The sequence below is a fragment of the Microplitis demolitor genome, chromosome 5 (genome assembly GCF_026212275.2).
Source record: "Microplitis demolitor isolate Queensland-Clemson2020A chromosome 5, iyMicDemo2.1a, whole genome shotgun sequence".
In the NCBI taxonomy this organism is placed as follows: Eukaryota; Metazoa; Arthropoda; class Insecta; order Hymenoptera; family Braconidae; genus Microplitis; species Microplitis demolitor.
This window is the reverse complement of record NC_068549.1, coordinates 12,417,812-12,444,177: the sequence shown is the minus strand read 5'-3', so window position 1 is coordinate 12,444,177 and position 26,366 is coordinate 12,417,812. Positions and strand designations below refer to the sequence as shown.

Sequence of the window (26,366 nt, the reverse complement as noted above, 5' to 3'; positions counted from 1 at the left end):
TTCGAATACGAATTACGAGTTTGGACAAATTTCAAAAACTAGAATAAAAGTAAAATAATATTAAAACTAGAAAATAACTTGGACATAATAATATTTACGTCAAATCGGCAAAAAATATTTATATATAACTTTTTATAACTTCATGTGAGGATAGTATATTATTATATATTTTTAGATGTGTTTTATCAGTTTATCTTTTTTTCATACTGGATGTACTTGTGGATTTTCCAAACACATTCTTAACGATATTCAAAATTCAAAAAATTTCGGTGAAATTCAGAATGGCTCAGGCCATTGGTGGACAAGTTGAGAAGACTGCCAATCTAGGCTTATGGCTTCATTTTGGACAAAACAGTAAGTCGGTAACGAATAATATACATAAAAGATAAACTAAGAATTTGATTCAAGTGTATGTAATTCTCGAGATGGAATGGCGCAGCCGCGATATTATCGACCCGTAGTAATTCGGGTAACACCCTTCAAGTTTGTCTGTGGATTTCTCTGTTTCATTAGTCAACTAGTGGATATCCTACTCACATGACATATAGGTAAGTTATTCATTCTCTTTTCATTCTTACAAGTTACATCTAGAGATAAAGACAATTACTCATTGCCTGACTTTATGTTTGGATTCAAACGGCATAAAAAAAATCAAAGTGAATTAAATATATATTTTACGCTTAAATGAAATTGTACTTGATACGGATAAAAATGCAAATTAGATTTTTCAAAACTTAGATATTTGTATGCAATGCATGCATACTCTAAACAAATCTCCATTTATTAATATTTAATCAATATACATTTGTTGTTAATACTTTAGACAAAGATTATTGTAGGTAAATACTAGTTTAACGAACAATAATATAAATTGATATTATTAAAACCAAGTGAAGGTTTATTGGACATTAAGAAATTCATTTAATAATAAATAATAAATTAGTCTCTCAGTTTTGTATTTTTTTATACTCATTACTGGCGTGTGGAGATTGGTAATTTTTTAAACTTTCATAATAATGTTAAGTACAATGTTAACGCTATGACTTCCGTTTTCTACAGTTTTATATGCGCTTTTGGCAATTTTTAATTCACATATTTACATTACATAATTTTAGGTTATATTGCGAATCATTCCAGTTCCTATTACTAATTGTAAATATTCACTATGCTTCTAGCAAATTACTTTAACTTTCAGAATATTATTCACCAATTGGCTATTTCTGTTTTATCTCACTATTATATACATAATTACAGATGTATTTCTCATCTTATTCTCCATACTTCTTTGCATACGCCAGATATGTTAGTGGGTAAGATTGCAAGCCGAGAGCAGTTTGATTGCTATGTCGAACAAACCTCAAAGAATCAATAAATCATATTAGCCTAACATGAGAAACACTTCATTCGATCACCGTGGAATTTAAACTTAAGCACGGCTATAATACTTGAGTTCAAGGACAAGAGTGTTCCCCGCTCGTGTCTAAGCATTATTTTCCAGTTTTTGAAACAATCTTTCGCACAAGCCAACATCCATAATAAAATAGATGTACCGCGTGTACCAGTTTGATGTGATTCCTGATAAACGTGATTTTTCTTCTTTATTCTTGGTGTATCATCAAATAATAATTAAAGATATTTAGAGGAAATTGAGTGTTGCACACTAGATATTTTCGCGGTTTAAATAAATATTTTTAAATTATTTTCATTGTTTATTAAGTCCAGGTTGCGCCTTATTGGGATTTCAATAGAACCCCGGTGGACCTTAGTCGTCGATCATTTTATAATTTATTAATTTTATCTATCTATTTTGGTTTTATCTATCTTTCGACCTAGTCTCCATATTGTTCATGAAGACGCGAGATTCGGAAAATTTTGGATAACTGGTGGCAGCGCCCAAGACTGGATAAATTATTAGGCAGCCTGTATCAGTGCCCAATAGTAAGTTGATGATTTTTGGGTTGCCGGTAGCCAAATGGAACCTCAAAATAGAGATTAAATCAATTTAAAATTAATTGTGGGGCTGGATGAATGAATGAAGTATGAGAAGACAGCTGATAAATTCGGATTCAGCAGAGTACTAGTCTCTGCTGAATCCTTCGGTTCACTGACTTTTCGTTTAACACTGCATTAATTATATGTAAAAAATTAATACAATGTTCCATCTCAAATTCTTTATGGGAACGTTGAAGCAGTCCAATTCTCATTGACGTAGGCACTTTGTTTTGCCTATGAACGGACTGCGTTAACGTTTTAAAAATGCTTATTAATGATATTTCCGTTCAAACGGATCAAAAACTATAAACTAAGAATCATAACTAAACTAATTATATTTCTTTAATTAATAAATTTTTCAGGAACGTAATACTAGACTTAAAACAATCAAGTAGTTAATGAATTAGAAACCGATTATTTAATATCAGTAAATCTAAATTGAATACTATAATATACTATACAGTTGAATTAATGACATTTGAATTTCTCGCTATGAAAATAATAGAATAGTAACGAAAACCGAGTTTCTAATTTTAATCTGATTATCGTAAATCAAGTTCTGAACTGGTGTCGACGTTTTGAATTCTGAGAACGCTATAAGGACTGTTTTTGAGATAACTTTGAGTTTGCGTCCGTGTCGGTGAGCGTGCTATATGTGTGTGCATTATTTTTTACTCGGAGTCTCGATCAGTAAAGTACGATTTTAAGTTATTTGAAAAGTAAAATTGCACGACTTATGATGCAACGCATTAGAGTGTGCTTTACGATCGAAAAATTTTTTTTGTCTCACTTCAGCAACAATTTCTATTATTAAACCTTTGCTAGTTTACAAAATTAAGATATCCCGAAAAAAATTTTTTATATATAATCATATAAAATTATATATAGTTATATTTAAGTCGATTATATATAATTATATATAAAAATTGTCAATTTTATATGATTATAAATAATTATATATGATTTTATTCGGCCATTTGTTAGATATAATCAAGTTGTATATAATTATATATAAAAACTTTTCTCGGGTAAATTAAAAAAATAGATATTTTAATGTTATAATGATTATATTATGCAGTTTAAGTCGTTTTTTTTTCTGTCTAATTGAGAAGGTTAATTGTAAGTTTAGGTTTCACAATATATTATAAATTGGTGAATTTTGAAATATAGTGGAACCTAAACTCACAATTAACCTTCTCAATAAGACAATTTATAGATAAATTGAGGAAAATATAGATAGCTCGAACTGAGAATCGAATCTTATCTCAATTGCTTCTCTACGTATTTCAATCCGTGTAGTACCATAATTAGTTAAATCGCTTAATCTTACATCGGGTGTTGCTATAGGATGAATTTTTATTAAACTGAAATTCAAAGATGGGTCTTCTAATGCCTGAAAATTTTTACTAAAATTGTAAGTAATGAGTGGTATAAATGCTTTGTTATTATCATTATTTCTTTCTATGTAAGAGTTTAATGTTACATTATTTGTCAACGCATGACAGACAGGTGCAATCCGTTATAATTTTGTAACATTTATGAGTTTGTTTTCTACTACATCTCCGCATATAATTTTCATAGTCTCTGGTATTGAAGCTGAATATAGCCATTCATGACTATTCTCCTACTGTATTCAAGGTGCATGTTGCATTGGTATTACTTAAAGATTGAAATCGTTTTTATCTAATTTTGAAGGATCATTTATGATTTTACTTAGACAAGAATCATGCTTTTTAATGTAATATTTAGGATGAACCGTTTTACAAATATGAACTAATTTATGGTTTTTACAATTTTCCAAAAAATGTTCATCACTAGGAGTATATAATAGTTTTTCATTGTTTGTTATAATATAGTCATGCAGATTTGAAATATACATTGCTAAATTTTGATGTAATATTTTTGGTGCTAGGATACAATATTGCAGGTTTCATGAAATAACCTTTCATCTCCCTCTTACTCCATGTAATTATTTAGTGGAGTAGAAAAATTTAGTTACTCGTAATTTTTACCTTCTGATTTAACCACATAAGTTAGGATTCTGAAACAAATTAATATTAGCATATTTTAATTGATTAGCATGCACTACAATTTTTTTATTGTTTTTTTCTAGTTTGTAGTTAACGTTAGATAATTTTTTTAATACTTAATAAGGCCCTTCAATTGGCAAATAAGGAGCGTTAGTCTTATCATTGGCACCACTTTCCGTTCGTAACCATTCCAAGTCACCTACTTTAAACTCTTTCGGATTTATCATTCTATCATACCGTGCTTTCGTTTTTTGCTTGCTTTCCAACATAATTCGTTTACTTTCTTCAACAATTTTCTTGGTTTTACCTTGTAGATCGGATAAATATTCTTCATATGTAAGATCATTAGTTCTTAGTGATGACAAACCTTTAGGATTAAATCCAAAAACGAATTCAAATGGTGAACCCTGTACTGCCGTGCTTAGGAAGAAGGCAGTAAGTGAAGTTACTGCCTTCTTACTAAGCACGGCAGTGTACTTTCATGTTTGGAGATATTATAATATAAATTTACTAGATGAATCTTCTTATCTTAGTCGTTAGCGTTTTCATTAGAAAAGTAACGCAGATAATTTTTTAGTACTTGATGACTTCTTTCTAGACTGCCGTTACTCTCAGGATGAAAACTTGTCGTTTTAATATGATTAATTCCTACTATTCTTCGAAAATTCTTCATCAAATCGCTAGTAAAATTCATACCTCTATCTGTTAGTATATTACGTGGAAAATTAAAATAAGCTGCGTAATGTTTTGAAAATCCATCTATAACCGTAGAAGCAGTCATGATCGAAATTGGGATCCCCACGAAATATTTCGTTAAACAGTCTTGCATTGTTAAAATGTATTTATTACGTCCCTCTGTTAATGGTAACTGTTCACAAATATCCATTGCAATTTTATCATTGAAATACTTCGGAACATCGGTGATTATCATTGGCATTTTAGTTGAATGTCTGTTCAATTCATTTTTTTGACATACTTGACACTTCTTTACGTAGTTTTCAACGTCTTTCCTTAAAGTATACCAAAAATAATTCTGAGAGATTCTATAATAAGTTTTCTTTATTCTGCCACGACCTCCTAGGATGCTGACATGGTTTTCTTTCAATATTTTTTCAATTTCTTCGTTCTGTGGAATTATTCTCTCTTTATCATACATAATTATGAGAATATTTCCTCTATCAAATATTTCTTTCCAAATTTTTTCTATTTCTTTCTCAGAAAGTCCAGTTAATCGAGCACCATCATTATAATCAACAGAGTCCCTTGGATTCTTCAGCAATACTTGCGTATAATATTTTAAATATTTTTTCACGTAATTCTTTTGTTGTTGTGTGAGCATTGACTTCAAGAATTATATGAAATTCGCTATTTTCTTCACCATAATGAACTTCAATTGATCGGGATTCATTATTTCAAACAAAAGAAACTGTCCGGTATTGGTTTATTTTTCTCACGAGTGGTTCCTGGTGTTTCCAATTTTTTTTTAATTCTTTTATTCCTCTTAATCTCTCGAGATTGACTTCTTAAATTATTTGCTTGTGTCTCATTATGTTCTCGTATTCTTTTGTCAAACCTAGATCTAATAGTTTTTCTTTTTTTGTTACTTCACATTGTAAGTTCTTCGGTTTCGTCTTCTATTTCTGATTCTGAATCTATTAGATCATTAGCATTCATTTATCTAAACACTAAGACAGGATTCCTAGATAGTGCATCAGCGTTTGTATTCAATTTCCCTTTCTTGTAAATTATTTTATATTCGTATTCTTCCAATGTTATCCTCCATCTCATAGATCTTGGGGGTGGGTATTTATGATTCATTACCCAAACCAAAGGACGATGTTTTGTAATAATTTTGAATTTACGTCCATACAAGTATAGATAAAAATGTTTAACACACTATACGATTGCTAATAATTCTTTCTCGATTGTTGAATAATTCTTTTCTGCTTTATACAGAGAACGGCTAGTATAAGCCACCGGATGATTTCTGCTATTTTTTATTTGAGACAATATACCGCCAATAGCCGTTCCTAAAGCATCAGTTGTGAAAATAAATTCTCTCGAGAAATCTGGAAAAATCAGAATTGGTTCTGAATATAACTCCTTTTTCAAAATCGTAAATGCTTTATTTTGTTCTGGTCCCCAATGAAATTCCACATTTTTCTGTAATAGAGTTGTTAAGACTTTTGCCTTTTTACTATAGTCCTTAATAAATTTCCTGTAATAACCAGTCATTTCTAAGAAGAGTTTAATTTGTTTGATATTTTATAGCGTCGGGAATTTTAAAAGACTTTTACACTTCTCGGGATTAGGTTTGACTCCATCTGTCATGATGATATGACCCAAATATTGCAATTCAGGTTTCATATACTTGCATTTGTCGGGTTGAAGTTCCGAAAAAAGTTGCTCTAAGTTGCTGAAAAAGGATATTCAAATTTTTATTATGTTTAGCCAATGTCGTCTCATAAACGATAATATCGTCGAGATAAACAAAACATATTGCTCCAATAAGTCCTCGCAACGCATCATCAATCATTCTTTGGAATGTTGCAGGAGCGTTCTTTAATCTAAATGGCATATTAAAACATTCAAAGTGACCTTGAGAAGTACTAAATGCTGTTTTCTTTCGATATTTTGGATTCAGAGTTATTTGATGAAATCCACTTGCAAGGTCAAAAGCAGAAAAATATCTTGAATTTCCAAATTGGTCTAAAATTTCTTTAAAATATTAATTTTTTTTAACTTCCCGCTAAGAAAATCGACGATTTTAAAAAATTTCGGGAAGTTATTGTTTTCACCCCGATTTTCGAAAATCGAGTTTTCATCAGATGTCGACGTTTTGAGGTCCTAGGAAGCTATTATGACTATTTTCAGAATGATGTCCGAGTGTCTGTATGTATGCATGTGTGAGTGTGTTTGTGTGTGTGTATGTGTATGTATGTGTGTGATTGGTCTATAACTTTTAACTAATGGATCGATTTGGATAATGAAAGCGACAATCGAAAGAGCTTGTTGGCCATCAACGTTCCTGAAATTTCAGATCATTTGATCGAATAGACTCGAAAATATTTGCGAATTACGAAAAAAAAAAATTTTTTTTTAGTTTTTTATTGATTTCTCAAAAACGACTTACATGATAGACTTAAAAATCTAATTAGCTCTAGTACTCAATAAAACGCGTCGATTGCCACCTCAAACATAAAAATCGAATAATTCGTTCAAGAGTTATCGCGGGAGAAAGAAATGGTGAAAAATGGTCTTTTCTAAATATTTTCGAAACGACTGACGCGATCGATTTCAAATTTTAATTAGCTCTAGAATTCAATAGAACGCGCCGATTGCCACCTTAGACATCAAAATTGGATAATTTGTTCGAGAGATATCATGGAAGAAAGAAATGTAAAAAATGTTTTTTTTCGAAAATAATGGTATACAATAGTATTTTCGAGCTCGAAGAGCTCGAAAAAGTATTTACAGCGATGTTTTCGAGCTTAAGGAACTCGAAAACAGCGGGAAGTTTTGGGGCTGGCCCGCAGGGTCAACCGATAGACGAATTTTTTTTTTTAGGTTATGTTAAGTAATGGATAAGCATCTTGATAGTTTTATCATTCAATTTCCTAAAATCTGTTACAACTCGGGAAGTTATTGTTTTTACCCCGATTTTCGAAAATCGAAGTTTTATCAGATGTCGACGTTTTAAGATCCTAGGGAGCCATTCCGACTATTTTCAAAATGATGTCCGAGTGTATCTATGTATTTGTGTGTGTGTATGTATGTATGTAAACTCTTTGTAACTTTTTAACTAATGTATCGATTTGGATGGTTGAGGCGGCAATCGAAAGAGCTTATAGGCCATCAACTTTCTTGAAAATTTCAGATCATTTAATCAATTAGACGCGAAAATATTTGTGAATAACGAAAAAAATAAACATTTTTTTTTAGTTTTTCAGTGATTTATCAGATAAAACTTGAACGATTGACTTCAAAATCTAATCGGCTCTAGAATTTGATGAAGCGCGTCGATTGCCGCCTTAGCCATCTTAATTAATTACATTGTTTGAGAGATATTCCGGGAGAAAGAAATGGTAAAAAACAGTTATTTGCGAATATCTTTGAAATTACTTAACCAACCAATTCCAAAATCTGATCAGCTCTAGAACTCAATAAAATACGTCGATTACCACCTCAACCATCAAAAACTGTTCAATCGTTCGCGAGATATCGTTAAAGAGAAAAGTGGTAGAAAACGGGTTTTTAAAAATATCTTCGAAACAACTTAACCGATTGATTCCAAATTTTAATCAGCTCTAGAATTCAATAGAACGCGCCGATTGCTAGCTCAAACGTCAAAATCGGTCAATAACTTCAAATGACATCGGTGTTGAAAAATTAAAAAAATAACATTTTATGTTATTTTTTTCTAGATAAATCATAATATAATGTACTAAAATGTGTCCATGTGTAAAATCATACCAACTTTTACTCTTTATGTTTTTTGTCGATCATCGTATAATGTCATCGAACTTGTTTTTGAGTTTGAATCATATTATCAATGAAAAAATTGAAAAAACGCAGTTTTTTATATTTTTCTCGGATATTTCATATTTTATTGTTTCTGACATAAGCCTAAACTTATTTAAATCTTGATTTTGATCCCTGACATTAACTTCTGTCTCAATACACTGATTTTATTAAACATTATCGGGAATCAAATTTTAAAAACCGCTTTTTATTATAATTTTTGATTCTTAAATTTTCAGACTTCAGCATAAAACGTAACTTTCTAGAGTTTGAAAAGATTATAAAAAAACAACCTCATGTAATAGCATTTTCGAGCTCCAAGAGCTTGAAAATACAATTGCACTAATGTTTTCCAGCTCAAGAAGCTCGAAAACAGCGGGAAGTTTTGGAGCTGGCCCCCAGGGCCAACCGACACCCAGATTTTTTTTTTTGACACAATCCATTAGGGTGAGTTGTAGGGTGAATTTAAATTTTGAATTATCCCATTTTTCTTCATCTCTTCTACTTGTCTAGTTATTTCTTCATGTTGAACAGGTTGAAATCTGTATTGTTTAAGGGGACCCGGTGGTTTAGAAGCTGAAAATTTCATGATTTTAAAGAAGACGTGTGGCACTCGGAGACTGCCGCGGTAAAGCTATTGCATAGCATTTTTTATTAACTTATGCAATTATTATTATTTCTTCATTTTTTATTTATGCAGTATTTTTTTTTCTTTGATATTAATTTAAAACGCGTTTTCATTTGTTTCTCTATTCGCACTCAACTGGATAAACGGTACTATCTCTGTTGCACTTGTACATTAAATAGGAACTTTGTCCGAGCTTTTCTCGTAAACAAATGGAAGTTATCAAAAAATTCAAGTGCACTTCGCTAGTTCGTAGAGTAAAGCATCGGGTCTGTGTCTTTATTTTGCGTTTAAAGCTTTTATTTCAGAGGAAAGCTGGGACAAAATTATCTGAAAACCGTTCTTAAGTTACACTTTTTGAGCGTGGTGACCGATAAGAAAACAAATTTTTTTCTGTTATTGAATAAATGAGAAGTTAATATCGTTTAAAATATTTTTATTATCTTACAATACATATAGGTTATTCAGGAATTTTTATCATTGAAACTATAGGTTTATGGTAACTGAAATAAGAAACATAAGTTTGTGACTTGATATCCTCTAAATGTCTGGAAAACACCACGTCAATGGTGGTCCCATATTTTGTTATGAATTCTTGTGGATCATTATTTATTTTCAAATTCAATTTTTCCGAAAGAAAAGTGGTCAAACGCTCTGATTTTTTATCAGCGAAGTTGATCTATCGATATTTCACCTATCGATGTTTTTTTTCTAAACTATCAATGCTTTCGATCGATATTTTTTGGACAAGATATATCGTTACTCGATAATAAAAAACTAAAACTTTGATGTTACGATATCGATGTTTTTTTTTTTTCAATATCGCTCATACCTAGAGTGTGGCATTATAAAGATATGATAGATATCTATACACCTATATCACGTGCCAAAATGTAAAAGTGCGCATTGCTACAGGTTAGTAGGGAATTATGCTAAAAAAGCGCATAAACAAATTTTTTTTGCCATTAGCTTTGAAATTTTTCGAAACGCCAAGATCTGTAAAAAAAAAAAATTTTGGGATCTTTGAGCTAAAAGGGCGTACCTCAAGACATACGCCATTTTAACTTTGAAAAAATAGTGCCTAAAACTAAAAGGGCGCATCAAAAAAAAATTCAAGTTTTAATACAAAATACTGATAAATAGTTCCACAAGACAAGTTAAATGAAAAAAATAGTCTACTACACTTTTATTTTTTTTCAAAATTTATTCATAATAAAATTATTGAAAAAAAAAAAAAAAAAAAAAAAAAAAAATGAAAATACTAAATTTTTATTTGAATAAAAAATTTTCATAACGATTATAAAAAATAAAAATTTACTGACTTTTTCTTCAATTAGTGTTTTAGATTATGGATCCGTCATATATCAGAATAATATAAAAAAAATCCAAGGTACATAGCAATACAGAAATAATTATTTTTCTACACAGAAAAAAAGAATTTCTTTGCACAAGAAATGTTTTGTATTATGAATTAAAGAAAAAAATTTTTCTTGGCTCAAGAAATTTTTTCTCGCCTAAAAAATTTTTTTTCTTGCTTCAAGAAAATTTTTTCTCACCCCAAGAATATTTTCGATTTCACTTTATAATGCAAAAAATTTCTTGGGTCGAGTAAAAATTTTTTTAGATCAAGAAAATATTTTTTGCCCCAAGAAATCCTTTGTTTCTGCGTAGACATATTTTTAACTTTAATATCGAAAGAAAGTATTAGTTAGAATATACCTTTATGACTGCAGAATTTTTTTTTTTTTCATTTTGAGACTTTGGCTAAGCTTTTTAATGAAATTTTGAGAAAAAAAATTTATACGCCCTTTTAGCTTTTGGTCACAAAATTTTCAAATTCCTAAAGCTAAAAGGGCGCATAATTAAAGACATATGCCCTCTTAGCTTTGGGAAAACAATGTTGAATTTTCAAGCGTAGAAAATGTTTACTAATCAATTGGCGATGAAAAAAAAATGTATGCGCCCTTTTTCCTTTTGGCACGCGATATACTTTCTCACAAACAGCTTGTTGCGTAATTAAAACTATATTTGAATTTAAATATATTTTCACTTCCGGCAAAAAAAGGCAGCACCTACTGGGGCCTCGTATACAAATTTTAACTTCATCATGCGCAGCTCGGCGCATGCGCATCTACTTTTTCCTGCCTCGTGTCGAGAAAACGACCGCCATTATCTTTCGCATACATACATTCAACTGATAACACGTGTTATATTAAATCGTATCATTTTGCGTTCATCTCGAGTAATTAATTAAAATTAATAATTAAATTCAATTAAGTAATCAATCAGCTCATCAAAAATATAATTATTTTTGTAATTGTGGGCACCAGAGCTCATAAATAAATCAATAACAAACTCAAGACTTCCAGTAATCATCGACCACATTCCTGATGAGGTTATTCCGACGGAAATCAGTACAGGTGCTTATTTATTAAATAAATAATTATATCAAGTGTTCATAAATATAAAAGACTCTATATAATAATAAATTAATTATCAACAAGCTTAATATTTTAATAACTTTAAAAGTAAATTCTCGCTCGGTAGTCTCTGCAATTATGCTACCATGTGTTCAGAAAATAAATTCAATACAGTGCAATTTATTATGAACTCATTCCAATGAATTAACTTAAATGATCATAATTATTATAAACTTAATAACCTAATCGATTCATGCATTGGTGCTATTAAAAATAGTAATTCACGTGTTCAATTATAAACTTCGCTCGGTAACCTCTGTTTCATGTTACTTTTTTTCATGCCATTTTTTAAATCAAATCAGAGTTCAAATATATTCAAATTAATTATTTCAATTATTTACTCGAGCTCAATCTTACAATTCGCATTCAATTATTCACGTATTCATGAGCTTAGAGGATTAACAGTATTAATAAATTAAATCAACAATTTAATTTTGTAACCCAGTGATATTATGTGCTGTGACAAATAAAACTATTGTTATATTTTTCAATATGCGTATTTTCCCAACATCCCAACCACCAAACAGTCCTGGCATTTATTTATTTAATTATTATTACAACACAGCTGTTTACATATTCGTCTGATTTCAGAGCAGCTCGTCTCGATCCTTGCGAGCTTCGTACAGTCGTACCATATACATACACGTTAAGCGAACGCTCGGCCGAGCTACATGGTAGGCGGAGTGGGAGGTGTTAGGTTTTATTTTCGTTACGGAATTTCTTGATTCGGTCGTCGCGCTCAAGCCCGCGATAAAAGCTATGCAATAACTTAAAAATTTTTTTTTATATGTTAATAAATATCAAACCTTCTGGTCGGAAGGGATTATTTTATTGGTAATAATATATATAATACAAATGCTTATAGCTAAGAAAAACAAATATTTTTAATATTTAAAAGATGGCGTTGAAACCAGCTCCTTTAAAAAAAGGGACCCGGGCGGCGTAGAACAATTCAGCTTTCCTATGGGTCTGAAACAAAAAAATTTAATGGATTTTTAATCAGAATAAATATACCTAATGCTAGTACTAGAATAAAAAAAAAATTTTTTTTGAAAAAGTGGCACTTTGTTGAAATTTTCAATCAAAAAATTGCCTTTTTTTATAACATTTTGCATGTTAAAAAATAGAAATATTCAACGCAAAAATTTTATTCTAGTTCCAGCTATAGCTGTTGATGTATTAAATAATATATTTGAATTTGAAAGCAATCGACCGGATTGTGTTTTTTTTTCTCAACTACGCCAGGCAGAAAAAAGTAGTTTCGAGATAAACGCGTTTAAAGTTTTAGTTAAAGAAATACTGAAGAAAACTAGATTTGAACAAATACTTACGATAAATCAGCTATTCTAGCACCATATTTTTTTCTTGTGCACTTTTTCGGTTTTTCTTGTTTTTTATTATATGTTGACTTGTTTATCATTACTATAACTTAGGTATAGAAACCAAAGCAGATGTTTTCCACCCCACAATAGAATAAAAATTACTCACTCGGCTGGCCTGCTAAATAGCTTTTAGAACATGAAATACTGGAAATATCATCACCAAATTATCACAGTATATTTGAGATACTATACTTTCGAAATATTCAAAAAAACTCGATTTTTCAAAATTTCTAGACTACTGGGTCCCTTTGACACTTATCGGAATATCGATGGTTGTTTCTATTGTATGTTCGGCTAAATTTGTAGTAGGTAGTGGATCATCTGGTACGTAGAATATATCCTGGTATGAATCAATAATATTCCAGATTTCATTTTTTTCTTTAACCTTTAAGATTATAACGTCAAGTGTTTTCTTTCAATACATTACTTCGTTTTTTTTTTTGAATAGTTGCATTTTAATTGCAGAATCTGAGATTGATCGTGATTCAAAATTATTTTTCGTTGTTTTGTCAATATTATCGCGTCTGCTTTTTCTATGAACGGTCTTCTTGCAATGCCATCTTCTTTCAATGGAAATTCATTAGGAACAACTAAGAAAATATGATTCACTTTATCAACAGTAACCTTACATGCTTGATTACAAATTATTGGAATATTATTGATTCCGGTAATTTCTGCGCTTACGTTTCTTATAGATAATCCAATAATACACTTTAATTTCATGATGGTGACGGATGCTCCTGTGTCTGCCAGGAACGTATGATTTCGCTGTCCTCTGTTTGACTCTGACACTGTTGACTCTGAATGTGAAGTTTGCTCCGGGGTTTCTTCTATTTCTCAACATTGAGTATATTTATCTGATTTGGCAAAACATTTGGTAATCGACGAGACGAAAAATTTTTGTAGGTAGTCTGATATCTTTTTGGAAAATTTCTAATAAAATGTTCTAGGCTTCCGCAACCATGGCACGGAAATTTATTCTTAACTTCAGATTTTTGATTAAATCCTTGAACTTTAGGACCTGCGTTTCAACTTTCTTGAAGTTTCTGAAGTGGTTTAAAGTTAATTAGAGCAGGTTTCTTATGACGAGTTAGGGAAATTTATTCTTCTTTTTCAGTTTCTAACATTGAATTTTGAGTTTCACAAAGGGTTTTTGGCTTACTCGCTTTGACAAATAGCTTAATACTAGCACGTAATCCACGGATGTAATTAACAAGCCCTTGTTTTTCTTCATTTGCTAAGACTATAGCTCTATTAGTTATATTGAGATCAGGATTGTTATTAACACACTTTTTTATATTTAAATGACAATCGTTGAATCTTTTATTGTATCTGAGAATACTCTCATTACTTTGCTGACATTGACTTCGCTCGAGTAAAACAACATTGTATGATTTGTTTTCAACAAAATTATTCCGTAACGTCTGAAGTAGAACTTTGGCTGATCGAATGTTCCAACCATCTATCATTTTTCTAGCATGTCGTACGATGTTTTTTTAAATTATTAATCAAATAAAAACCAATTTCGAATCTTCCTCAACGTCGTTCAAAACAGATTTTATTTCAAAAATAAACGTCTCCACTGATATGTTATTCCCGTCAAAATAAGTAACCTATTCTAATTGTGATTTCAAAATTTTTATTTTATTCGGAGTTATACTATTAGTTTTCGATATGACGGACTCGTTATCTAATTTGTTTGGCAGATTTAAGTCATTCTCTTTAGGAAGGGAATTAAGTTTTGCAGTCAAATTATTAACCTGTGCTTGTAAAGCAGTGATAAGATTTACTAATTCTTCATTTTTGACTGACAGTTTGTAATCGAATTCTAAATTACTTGACGTTCCAAATTATCACTTTTTTTTTACTTTAAATTATTGTTCTGCATAAGTGAATACTCTTAAAATTACTTACAGTAATACGAGAATTCCAATTTTCTGTCAATAGAATCCCGTTGCATCGGACACACTGATTTGAGAAATCCTTTCAGCTGCCACCAATTTAATGTTATGCCTTGGGAATTTTTTGGTATCTTCCCGAATAATAACGACATTCGAATTTTAATTTTGAAAAAGTTTCACTTATTTTTGAGAAATAACACAGAAAAATTCACTTTAAATGCATTACAAATAATATGATAGTAAATTTATTTGAATGTCTTACAACTATGATAATAATATTACTAATTATAAAAACTAAGGAATGATACTTCTATTCTACTCAAATCAAAGTTATTCTTAATAATTAATTCTATAATTATTCTCATTCCTTTCGGTCCTTCTTTCTGACTAACTACCGGCAGTCAGCGATTGCAGGTGATGCTACAACTGATATTATTACGCTCTGAGAAAAGTTAAACAATAAGTAGTCATGCGACCGATAGCGAGCATAAGAACATCACTGTCAGCACTTTTGGAAGTGACCGTGAAAGTAATGTACGGAGGCATAACAAAACAAGTATTGATTTTCTACCATTAAGTATAACATAAATTTTATTTTTTTGCTAGAATGTTATTTTTGAATTATGTCTACTGCCCTATCATCTTCCGATTGTGATAGTTCTTACAAATTTCTGCATTTTTTTTACCTATCTAAAAACTGAAATAAAAATTGGAGAGTACAATTAATAGTCATAAAATCTTCAATAAAAGAATCTTAGGTTGATGATTAAAATTTATTGTAGAGAAATGAATAATAACTATTAAAAATTTATAATTTAATTAAATATTTAATTTTCATTATTATTTAATATTTTCTTTTTTAAATTATTTACTTATTCTAAACATGATAATAATCTTCTAAATTTAATATTCAATAATTCATAAAAAAAATTAAATTTAGAGGATTAAAATATTTACGATATAATTTATACAAAATTCCTTATTTAAAGAAACGGGTAGAAAAAAAAAATTTTCAAATATTTTTGAATGCATTTGAATTGTCATTCTTATAAGCATTTAAAGTTGCAAATCGTTTCTTTTAATCAGGGATATTGTTAGACTATCTATTTTAAATATTTTTTATTGATTATTTAACAAATTTAAAATAATTAAATTTAAATTATTCGTTTTTTAGATATTTATTATTTTCTCAATTCAATATTCACTTTTCATTTTTATCATAATTTTTTATTAAATTTGTTTATTTATTTTAGAAATATTTATTATTTTATAACGGTGGGCCCTGGCTACGTCGCGTCCAATAGCCACGAACCACAGTTAATAAATTTTTCCCGAATCAATTAGTTAAATTTAAATTATTAATCTAAATATAAATTATGATTATTTTCTTGCTGGTTCTGAACAGGATGAGAGAGAGAGAAAAAGACCAAATCCAGACAGAGACAGCGAGAGAGCCGCACTCTCACGTCTTAAACCAACGCTGCCCGGTTATAATTTTCTAAATTTAGAGAATAATAAATATATATTATATAATTTATATACGAAGAAAAAATAGCAGTAGCTACTCTCTGGGATAGTACTGAGTACTTTCTGTAAAAAAAAAATTTCAGACAGTACTGTATGCTATCTAGACTGCATCCACTAGTATCTAGATTATGCCCACTACTGTCCGGGATAGTACTCATTTTTCTATCTTTTATTCTATTTGATTTTATTTTTAATGGAAGAATTATTCTTTTTTTTTATTTTTTTATTTTTTTTTTTGAAACAAATAGTAAAAAAAAATTTTATTTTCATATGCAATTAAAAGTAAAAAAAACTTTCGCTTTCTTTGTTTAATTATCATTACTGAAAAAAATAAGAGCTGGAAACTAATAATTCATAAAAAATTTAGCTGCCTTTTTTTTCACAACTATTTTTTTGCTGCATATTTTATATTTTTTTTTTTTTTTTTTTTATTATTATATGTATACAGTCTGTCCTAAGCAACCCTAATAGCCACTTTAGCTTGACATTGATAGTAATTTGACGTTGAAATAACCTGAAATTGAATGCCCGAATTAGCCGACAGTATGGCAGCAAAAGATGAAAAGAAAAATTAGCGGTTAATTTTTCCTCAATTTGGAGGTAAATTTTTACTAGAAAAAAAACCGGTAATGTTCATTTTTACCATTACAGAGGGTAAGCAAATTTATACATAAAATTATCTACAATTTGACGTTAAAAAAATACTCAACAATTTTTCAGGTCAAATTAACGATAAATTGATATGGAAATTTGCCTGAAAATTGACGACAACTTTTTTCTAGTCTTCTTTTAAAGTGAATAGCAAACTGTGCTATTAGGGTAATCGTATTGGATTTTCATTGAAGATTATGCTTCAATTTTTTTAAATATCAACGTAATGATTTTCAATGTCAAATTTATAAATTTTATTAAAGTTCCCCGACATATTTTTTTTAACTATTGATCCTTGAAATTTGGCTGCGTTCATAACTACCGCGGCACTAACTGCAAACAAAAGTATATAAATATTTATTTGTTATTATTATCAATTTTTAACGCACAAAAAAAAAATTATTTGGCTCAAAGTAATTTTTCTTGAGCCAAGAAACTTTTGAGGAGATAAAATGGAAATCGAAATTTTCTCAAGGGAAATAAAAAAATTTCTTGGACTTTAAATCTTAAAAAAAGAAAAAATATTTTTGACTAAATAAATCTTCAAAGATTGATTCAACAGTGGAATTATTTAGATAAATATTTCAAATTTCTTGATTTAATAAGTATTGTTCCTTACTGTAGTATATTTATTACTTTAACTAAAAAATATAAATGTTCAGTACAAGAAAGTTAGAATATTGAATAAAGTAATGCGATGTTTTATTGTAGTAATGCAAACTTTTTTTTTATATACATACTGAACTCTTTAAAACTTTTAGTAGTCAATAAAAGAATTTTGTTTAGCTTAGTCTTAAGTATATATAGTACTGAATAGGTTTAAGTAAAAAAATAAATTTCCACTTCTCAATGCACGTGGTGGCCGAGTGGTTAAAGCACATGACTTTAAATTGCTCTCAATAGAAGGGTCGGCAGTTCAAGTCTTACCATATGGCAAAAAAATTAAAATTCCTTCCTTACCGAAGGTTGAAGAAAATAACATTCAACCCTCCAAAGGGTTAAATAAGTCGTAGAAAAAAAAAAATTTTTAACCAAAAAAAATAATTTCTTGAAAAATCAAGAAAAAAAATACTCGGGCTGAGAATCAAATTACTTTAAACCAAAAGAAAAAAATAGTTAAGTCGAAAAATAAATTATTTTAAGCCAAGAAAACAATATTCGAGTCAAAAACTAAACTACTTTAAGCTAAGAAAAAAAAATACTCTAGTCAAAAAAATACTAAATACTTTAAACCAAGAAAAAAATACTTGAGATTAGTCTGAAATGTATCTGAATAAATACAAAAGTTTCTCAAGCTGAATAATTTAATTTTTGAATCGAGACAGTTATTTATTCTATAAAGAAATTAGATTCTAAATCTAAATTTTTTCGTTGTTTTCATCAAAAACAAAATGTAAACTTGATTGAAGAAAAAATTTGGGAAAAGTGTAAATTCCTCAATTCAAGTTATCCTTTTTTTCTGTGAGACTTACAGAATATTGAGCTCACCTTTTCTTTGATGGTGATTCATGGAAAATTGTACTTATAATTGAAACAATCGTTTTACTTCTTAATCGTAATAATAATGCATAAACTTCGTTTAAAGATAGTAGAAACAACACCGTAAACGGAACCTTCATCACTAATAAATATTGCAATCATTTAGTATTACATCAAATTTTCAATGATTTATCAATTCGAAATCATTTTTTATAGTTAACAAATTAAAGAATTTCAAATCAGTTTGATCCTGTACGTCACTTCCAAGACATCCCGCTGCTTTTGAGCGCTTACAGCGCGATAATACTTTTTCACACTGATATTTTCAAACTGTTTGAGATAAAAAAAGTTAAGCCATAGATTGGGCTACGAAAATTCAATAAAATTAAACATAATTAAAAAAATCGTTTTCTGTTCCATTTTGATCCAATTTAATACTTCTTTTCAATTACTTACATTTATTCCTGATTAACCTTGCATTTCATAAACAATAATCGTAAAAAAAATTTAAGAATTATTACTTTTTCCGAATTATGTTTGATTATTTGAATTATCGTAGTGTAAAATAAGGCTACTTTGTTTTGAATTCTTCGAGCTAGTAGAACCCGATGCAGTAATGAATATTGTTACACTCAAAGAGCTCAAAAGTGTAGTCACAGTAACATTTTCGAGCTCTAAAAAAGCAACAAGTTTTAGGGCTGGCCTGTAGGATCAAAAGTTTTCCAGATTTTTATTTTTGAGTCATTTTTGTTTAGAAAAATGTTTTTTATTATAAAATGAGCAAATAAGTTGTGCACGTTTAGATTTTCCAACTTTTTTGATTAATTCATCTGTTGAATAGTTATTTAAGCTTGAAGTCAAATTTATAGTAAATTTTGAGATCTTTTTACTTCCCCGGTGAAACTATCAGAATTATCACAAAATGTCATAGATCTTTTTTGTAGACAATTTTATTTCCTACGAGAGATCTATATAAATAAAAATCAATTGCTGTTCGTTAGTCTTGCTAAGACTCGAGAACGGCTGAACCGATTTAGCTAATTTTGGTCTTGAATTATTTTTGGAAGTCTAAAAAGGGTTTGAAAGGTGAGCAAATATGAGTTCAGTATAGTGCTGCATCGCTCAACTGGTAGAGCACTCGGCGCGAAGCCAACATGGTCTGAGCTATATTCCCAGTTCAGGCTATCTATATTTTTCTTAATTTATCTATAAATTGTCTTATTGAAAAGGTTTGCATGTTTAGGTTTCCACTATATTAAATTGGTTTTTTACATAGTGGAAACCTAAACATGCAAACCTTCTTAATTCAGAGAAAAAACGCTAGACATTAATGACCGCACCCGCTTCAGTAGGATTCGAACCCGGGACCTTCCGTACGAGAGACCGACGCTTTGATGACTAGGCTATGCGACCGACAGTTACAATAAAGTTTAGTTGTGCTACGTAAGGTTCAAAGAATATAATCACTCGAAAAAGCATAATATAATCATCAATATGCTGTTAGTGATATCATAATTTCCTATTTGTTTAACACTACAACATCCTGTTTATAAGTAATTGTAATTATCAGCTCAAATTCTTATATATATATATATATATATATATACCCGTGAAAAATTAATCGTACATGGCCATGCATGACCATACTTGGCCATACATGGAGCATATATGGCCATCCCAACTTTTTTAATACAGTCATGCATGGCCATATATGAACCATACAAGGCCATGTTTGGCCATACATGATTTTATATAACTGTATATGGCCATGTATGACTGTATTAAAAAAGTTTGTATGTCCATGTATAGCAATCTATGCTTCATGTATAGCTATTAGGGTGCTTCGTTTCCGGTGAAAGTATTTTTTTTGTTGCTCATCGAGCAAAATATTGTTTTTCATGCTAAAACAAAAATTCCTGCCAAGTTTGAGCTCTTAATTCCAAACCTAAGTACTTTCCATTTGATTTCCACGATTTCCCATTTAAAATACACTTTTTTTTTAACTTTCCCTTTTAGAAAAATCATTATTTATTAATTAATTATTATTGTTATTAATCGAAATTATTATTCATTGATTAATTAGTAATAATTCTTTGTGGAAGAACAGTAAATCCTAAGCATGCTACTATGTTAAGGCAATTTTTTTCAAAAAAAAACTGGAATATAAAATTTAATAAATCTAAAAAAAAAAGATCCCATCATTGTCCCATTGCCCGTCCGGCAGAAAAATGATATACAGAGCTCTTAAAGATAACATTTTTCTGATCTGTCATCCGAAATAGTTATCCCGCAGATAGTAGAAAGATATCAGAAAAGCCTTTTACGCGCCATCCGAAGATATCTTTAAAAGCTCATCGGTTAGACGTCAGAAAGATAACATTTTCTAGAGATCTTAAAGAAATCAGTTTACGGAGATCATAATGTCATCACTTTTGGGTTTTTCATATCCATGATAAATCCAGATTACAAATGGCTGAGAAACTTTGGGATGAATTTGCGCAAGAATGAAATAAAGTTGACTCGTCAAACTTTTAGCAATCGGCAGCCTACCGATATTAATATTAATGACAATCAAGTCTGGTAGAGTATAATAATCAATAATTCTCAATTGATCAGTCAAGGCATATTTTAACCCGTAATGAAAATATTGACGAGGAGCAACTTCACGAGTTACTATCGGTGTTTCCGGTGTACCAAGTGAGGTCCGAAAATCAAGAGGTAGATTAGTGTTTTCTTCTTGATTCGATGTTTTTAATATTTTTAGAAGTTTATTCACTGCTTCACGTGATATATTGAAAACAGTCATCCACTGAGCTAGTTTCGATGATAAACTTGTTTCATTGATAGCTACCAAAGTATTTTTTTTAATTAATGACAGATCGATAATATACGTGAGTTAGAATTGCCACTAGTTTCATTGTCAGAACTGTAATTACTTATTTCACTTTCATTAAGTTTTCCACCATCAATATTACTGTCTGTATTAATATTTCTTTCATTATCAACATCATCCGATTTATCACAAGATATATTATTACACACAAACCATGAATTATTTTCTACTATTTCACTTTCATCACTCGATGAATTTTCGAAATGATGTAATTTATTTTAAAAACAACGTATTCGTTTATTTTTTTACCTTTACCAAAATTATTTCCTTTCGACATTTTGCTATTGTATTTATAATAACTAATTGTATGTAATTACTTTACAGCAGAATCAATAAATAATTTTTATAATCATTGGTACTTATAGGTTACAATGACATTAGCTGACGAGAGTTGAGGTAATAATAGTCTAATAAGAAAGTTATTTTTTTGATGCTCTAGAGACATCAATAAATAGTCATCATTTTGCTAACTTTCAGATTTCTTTTAAATGACCTTAACGTAAAGTTATCAAAACGATAACATTTTTTTTAACTCTTAAAAGTACCATTTTCTAGGTAACATTATGTCATCGTTTTGATATTGATGCCGGACGAGTATGAGCATAGCTGGAAAAGTTGTAGAATATATATATATATATATATATATAGTGCATTTACAGTACTTGCGCAAATTTCTGAAGTACTGACATCTTCATTCGACTGAAAAATATCTGAATTATCTCAAGATTTATGTAAATTATTATTTCTTGATTTAAAATATCTATCAGATATTATTAATTATTATTTGTCTTTATTTTTATATAAAATAGGGTAGTGATTTTATTTTTTGATTTATTTATATACCCCAGCGGTCAAATAAGAATAAATAATCAATTATTAATTATTATTTTTAAAACAAAAATTTATTATTTGAGGGTGGGTGAGAAGAATTTTCCGTATCTTTCTCTCTCTCACAAACGTTGAGAGATAAAATAAATAAAAAATATTGTTATTATTTATTACTTAGAAAAATTACAATGGTATAATCGTTTCTTCTATTTAATATTAATAATTATTATTACTAATTAAATTAAATTATACATATATTTTTTTTTGTATTTAGATTGGATAATTCGTTTTGTACACTGAAATTATTGAGTGAAAATACAATTACCAGTAGTAAATTTATAAAAATTGTAAAATGCATTTGGCTGAATAGCCAGTTATTATTGTTTGAACAAACTTAATATTGTAGCAAATTATTATTTACTATTGTTTATAAAATTAAAACTCGGAAACCAACAGCTGTCGGGGAAAAGTTTATTTTTCTGGATCTTTCCTACTGCTTCCTTTTCATTTTCTTGATCTTATTTATCATTTGTCTGTAAATTTTCATTATTCATTTAATTTCTATTGTTTCATTCGACTGTTTTATCCGCCTTGTTACAAGCTGCTTGCTCGGATCTTTTCCTCATGAATTTCCCCCTGATCGAGTATTTCTCCGTTTCGAATAAACAGTCTGGTGCCTGCATGCACTAACCCAGCCTGAGTAGCTGGTCCAGGCACAAAATTTATTTATTTTAATTCACTGATTATAATTTACTTATGGTTTAAATTCATTAATTTATTTATAATTTGATATCAGTATTTATTTTTGTTTATTTTGTTATTTATCACACGTGGGTAGCTGCATACGCTATATCGGACTGTTCCGCGTCTCCGTCGCGGAATTTTAGTACTGTAAACGTTATAACATTTCTTTAACCGCAAACTTTTAATAAAACAAATCGGACATATAAAATATATTTTATTTTACATAAGTATCCATGGCAGTAGTGAGACAGGGTGGGTTACCCCACTCCTGATAACGCAGGTCCCTTTCTTATCGACCGTCGCTGATACAACCTACCGGTAATGTACCATACCTCCGGCCGGTAATTTGTACGTATCCTAAGCGGGTGAGTGTATCTTCAGCCGGTGGGGCAGGAATTATCTTTATCGATTATCGCTGATGCTGACACTTGGTGAAATTTTTATCGACCAGTGGCCAATTATCATAGGTTTGACGAAAAATACTGTAACACTATCATCATAGCTGGTATCTTACCATATACCAGCTCTGATGATAGCATGACATGCATTGATGTATGATCTTTCGAAGGCTTTATATATTCAAACGTGGTGTAGTACGGGCACTTGCGAGAAGCCTCGAATTCCCTGTCATCTCGCGGTTCAGTTCTTCCTTCATCCTATCTTTCAGCGGGTAATATCATCAAACTCGTTTTTATGATGCAGAGTGGGGGAAATGAAGCTGCGCAAATGCTCCGATGACATCACCTTCTGCGTCGTTTACTGTTACTAAGTGGGGGAATATGAACCTGCGTCTTTTACCCTGATTGCATCATCTTTTAAATCATGCAACAAGCTCAAACTTGTTTTTGCTGTAACAAAGTGGGGGTAGAAAGAGTTGAGCGGGCGAATCTCACAGCCATATGCATCAGTCTTCTTAAGTTTTTGAAGCAAAAACTACTGTTGTTTTGTCTAAAAAAAAAGTAGATAATACAAGTGCATATATTTTTTAAGGCTTTGAGTGTATTACCGAAACTATTCTATAAGTAAGTACTATTTCTTATTATTCGCACATACACCGATACTTCTTGCATAGTATTCCGTAAACATTTTTTCTTTCGTTTATCTTTTAGTGTCAAAATTCGACCTCTCAGCTATCAATGAAGTAACTGTTTGGCAAACATTTTGACAACCAAAAAAATGCAAAAATTGGAAGCGGAAAAATTATATCAAATAACTGAGATCAAAAAAATAAACACGAAGTATGGGTCTCAAGTCGTTGCACATCTCAACAATGAATTCTCCATCTATTTTCCAACCCGTACAAACAACGAACTTCGGGATGACGAAGAGAAGTGAAAAAGCCTGAGTGCAATGGCGACCGAAGACTCGCTTCATCTTAAATTTTTTGGTACCAAGTACAACAAATTTGAATTTGTGGCTGAACAATCACCAGTCTCAGTATAGCTTCGGGTATCAATACTTTAAACGTAAATTTCACCCATATTTATTATATATCTATTTATCTTGAATAACTATTGTGAACATAATAATAAACACACAGGAAAAAAATTCATTATTTAAATCATCGTTAAAAAATTTCTTTATCTCGAGTTAGTCTTACCATCATACACTTAAGAGAAAATTCAATATACTAATAGATGACTCCAGTTACCACCCGTAAAACATTCAACATCATAGGGCAAGTAAAAGATTCTACTTCTACGTAAAAAATGTCATATGATCGAAGGTGCCTGCGCACCAGAAAATTGTCGAAGGCCAGAAAATTTTATAAGACAAAAAGTAGATATAAGAACTTAAACATATAACTCGACAAAGATGATAAACATCGACGCATGCGCAGAATGGATTGTAGTTATAGTAATAATCATACAAATAGAAATAAAAAATAATGATAATTACCTTAGTACTGTAACCTCAATTTTAACAAGGAAGGATATTTTAAAAAATATACTTGCAAATAACATAGTTAAATATGAATTTTTTTAACTTTATTAAAATCAATCAAATATGACATCCTATAAAAACAATTTATCAAGTATAACATAAATGATTCTATATAAAAATTAAAAATTAAAAATTTTTTAAATTAGAGATATTATAAAAATAATATATATTTTAATGTAACTAAAAAAAAATCTCTACATAAACTAACAAATTAATATAAAAAAAATGAAACAGTAAATGCAGTAGTATATTTTTTCCGGCCAATAAAGTTAAAATATAATTAATCATCTTCGCTATCAAGCCTTTCATCTTCACTATCGTCACGTAATCTTGGGGATCCGTTATTAGCGACTAAAGACTGAGTCAGGTAATTTTCACTCGTGAAATACTCAGTCGCTGGCTCGTCGATTGCTCGAAACCACCAACATAAAGCCTCCGAAGAAATTTCTAGCTTGACTCTTACACCGCGGAGTCGGAAAATCGCCTGATCCGGATTGTCATCCTCGGGCACCGTATGGTGGATCATTAATGGAATTAACGACACAAAATCCAGATTCAGCCACGTTTTTGGTATAATAATGCTGTACACGAAATTGAATAGCATACCATCCAGAAAAAAATAAACACAATATTAGGTCATCAAAAAATCCAACGCAAGAGCAATAAACACTAGACAAAGAAAAAAATATTCACCATTTAAAATTTTACCCATATCGAATTCTGCAGGTTGAATGCTCCAGCAAGACTGCAGATCAAGAAACATTGCCGACATCAAATTGGGACTGAACACGTGAGTTAGGGGTATCAGCTTAATGTCCGCTGGTCGCGCAAACCACCAACACAGGCGAGAGTTCCAAATTCTAAGTTCAGCGGAGACATCTTTTATGTTAACAGTAATCCCTTCCAAGCGCATGTCAGATGCAATTACTGGCCTGAGGGTTCGAAGGATAACTCGGAAAACGAAGCCTAGAGGCTCGGTAGACCATTCTTGAGAAATAATGTATCCACAAGTTAATCCGTTACCCATTTTTTCTGATATTTTTTCTGCTGACATAAAAAATAGAAAAGTATTATAACTTTGCAAAAAAAAAAAACTCCTTAAATTATTAATATATAAATGATTACTTACGTTTTCAACGATATAAAAGTTTTTACTGGAATTTTTTTTTTAAAACTTACACTACAACCGTTGAAACTTGCACTACGATCGTCGAAATACTTGTGACAGAATTAAATAAGATGCTGAAAGACAGCATTATTTAATATGTTAGCTAGTGTGTATTTGTACCAAAAGCAAAACATGCCCATGATGCACGCTTGTGTGAGTGAGTGAGAAAACTTCTAGCCCTCCATTGGGGATTTCACTCTG

General features: G+C 30.1%; 1 protein-coding gene across 1 annotated transcript in view; it reads left to right on the top strand.

Annotated features, from left to right (window-relative positions):
- Positions 1–501: 501 nt before the first annotated feature.
- The window catches only part of LOC103578002 (synapsin), a 426,902-nt gene continuing 401,037 nt past the window's right edge, over positions 502–26,366 (top strand). The window contains exon 1 of the mRNA XM_014442888.1: positions 502–548. The gene's annotated coding sequence lies outside the window, so the exon portion shown is untranslated. The remainder of the gene's footprint in view (positions 549–26,366) is intronic.